The sequence below is a fragment of the Prionailurus bengalensis genome, chromosome A1 (assembly GCF_016509475.1).
Source record: "Prionailurus bengalensis isolate Pbe53 chromosome A1, Fcat_Pben_1.1_paternal_pri, whole genome shotgun sequence".
Lineage (NCBI taxonomy): Eukaryota > Metazoa > Chordata > Mammalia > Carnivora > Felidae > Prionailurus > Prionailurus bengalensis.
In genome coordinates, this window is record NC_057343.1 from 166,203,565 (window position 1) to 166,206,511 (window position 2,947).

General features: G+C 34.8%; 1 non-coding gene across 1 annotated transcript; it reads right to left on the bottom strand.

The window, feature by feature from the left end:
- Positions 1 to 2,513: 2,513 nt before the first annotated feature.
- On the bottom strand, positions 2,514 to 2,620 carry LOC122496334. The gene has a single exon (XR_006300772.1). It is a non-coding gene; the product is annotated as a U6 spliceosomal RNA (small nuclear RNA).
- Positions 2,621 to 2,947: the final 327 nt, after the last annotated feature.

Below are 2,947 nucleotides of genomic sequence, written 5' to 3' on the forward strand. Positions count from 1 at the left end.
GATGAACTACAGAATAAACTTTTAGATAAAAGAGAGCCATTATCTTCTGTATTTGAAAATAAAACTTTCTCAATCCCTATCTGTCTAGCTAGAAAAACAACAATACCAGTGACAACAACATAAATACAAAACATTCTCGCATTAATAAATGCTTTAGGGGAAATCTTTAAGTACAGTTCATGCCTCTAAGATCCTTTACTAAGTCCTCAGGAAGATTTAAAATAATGTCTTATAAATCGTTTTGAAACATACAAATGATTTAAGAAATGCTTTAACGATCCCTTGTGTTGTACAACAGGTATTTTTAAGACTCTAAGTGTCAGTTATCCTACAGCAGACTTTCTGAGAGCCCAAAGTAGAGAACAGCATATTTGAATATACTTGTATATGTGCCATTTTCTAATAGTGTGGATTGTACATCAAAACATAAGAAACCCACAAAGTTTTAAAAAGGATTAGGCCAACATGATTGAAAGTGACAGAGTGATAAAGTGAAAAGTAAAAAGGAGCCCTTCGATCTTCAAATTACTATAGGAAGAAAGCGAGCTGAAAAAACTACACAGTTGAAAACACTATGAAAAAAAATAATTCATGGGGCAAAATAGATAGCCAAAAATGCATAACCAAGAGTCATTGAGAATAACATATAAAGGAACGGGCACATATTTCCAGCTGGGCTTCAGAAATGCTATGGACAGGTGTCTCCTATGTGTTCTTTTCTCCTTCTGTGTATGTATGGGGAATATATGCTTTTCCTATTCCTGTCTCCTTCCCATTGAATTTTGGAGGTAGTGGTGGAAGGCATATATGTTATCTCTTTAGTTCAGGTTGAGATAAATGATGTCTAGGGAATTATATCCAAGGAATTGCATCTGAGGGTGATCATATGAACTGGAACATGATTTAGCTATGGAGACATCAAACGTCATACTGATTCTGTAATGAGAGAAGATTTAGAAGTCTTAGGATAGGTGATGGTGACTATATTTTCATGTGAAATGATGTCATGATGAAAAGAAAGATTGGCAGATTATATATTTTAAAGATGGTCCTAAGTATCTCACTTCTTATATCATGACTTTGACATTCTTCCCTTCAAGTGGTGGGATTTATATCTTATATCCCCTGCCCTTGAGTCTGAGAAGACTGGAGGCAATGATGGAAATGACTACATGTGTCTTTCTAGGTTTGGTAATCACAGTGGTGCAACTTTGGCCTTGCACACTGGAACAATTGTGTTGGAATCCTAAACTGCTTTATACACTATCCAGTGTTTCAAAAGGCTTCCATGTTGAAAGGACACCCAGTCTAGTTCAGACAGGGAGGCTACATGGAGAGATCCTAGGACTACATCCAAAGAATGAGATGTCAGCCATTCCTCAATTGCTTCTGCAAACCTCCAATCTACCTGCTCCTATTTCATTACCAGCCACTATCTGGTTATGACCTCATGAATTATCTCAACCAGAACTGTGAATCGAGCCCTTTCTGAATTCTTGATGCACAGAAACTGGGAAATAAGAAAAGATTTGGGGGTAATTTTAGACCACTAAGTTTGAGTAATTTTTTTATGCAGATGTAGAACATCTGCATAACAAGAACCCTTAACCACTTAAAGGGTTGTTAACAAGAACCCTTAACCAGTTAAATTTTTATTTCAGATTTATTAGGTATTGGGTCTTATTTCTCAAGTTTTGATTCTTTTATTTATATTCTATTTCTCTCATCATGTTTGTGTTTTTTTTTTAGTTTCCTTGAGCATTTTTATAGCTATTTTAATGCCTAGTTCATATTTCATCATTTCTGTTATCTGCCTCAGTTTTTATTAACTGATTATTCTCTGGATTATGAGTCATATTTTCTACTTCCTTGTGTACTTAATAAGTTTTTGGTTGGGTATTGGACATCGTAAGTTTTATTTTTGAGTTTTATTTTTTTCTTTTTTATTCTTTGAAGACTCTTGAATTTTGTTTTGAGTTGCAGTTTATTTGTGGATTAAGTTATAAACCTTCAGAGGTCTCTCTTGAATGCCCCAGGTATTTAGTAATTTCTTTGCACTCTGCATGATCAGAATTTAAATGTCTCTTATCCCAACATGTGATCATTTAGGAATTATTCAGTACCACTCTCTCCCCACCAAACCCAGTACTGGTTCTCTACCTAGACCCTAGGAGTTTTATTCTAGCCATTCCATGCTTAATGTTTAATGACAGAGTCAACGGAAGCTTTATGAAAATTTATGGAACTCTTGGGGTTAGCTATCTACTATCTTGTACGTTGCCCCTCAAATTCCAGCCCCCTTTATATGTCTGACCAAACACTGAAAGGCTGCTATTGTCTGTTTCTTTTAGTTCTTCCTGCATAACAATATGGAAGGTGCTTCGAGAAGAAAGCTGGACAGATTGTAATACTCCAGTTATCTGAATCACAGTCCCGTGCTGTCTTTGTTCCAGTGTTTGAAAACACATATTTCATATATTTTGACCTATTTTCTCATTCTTTTTTTTATTTTTTTTTTAATGGAACACTTCACGAATTTGTATGTCATCCTTGAGCTGGGGCCATGCTAATCTTCTCTGTATCATTCCAATATTATTATATATGCTGCCAAAGCGAGCACCTATTTTCTCATTCTTTATTGTAAGAGGCCCAGGTACTTTGTCATAGTTGGAAGTGATAGTCTCAAGTCTCCATAATCCTAATTTTTTAAATGTCTAAATTATCACCATTTTTCTTCCTATGGCATGTTCTAATTTTTTTTTTGTAACTTTATCTTCCAGTTTGGTAAATCCGTCTGGTCATCCTTCCAGTCTATCTAGTGTTTTCTTTAAAGGCCACATTTTCAAGTGTACTGTTTTTGTTTTATTCTTGGCATTTCCTTTAAAGTATCCTTGTTATTTTAAAGATTGTATTTTTTTCTTTACACTTTTTTAATTGAGAGAGAGAG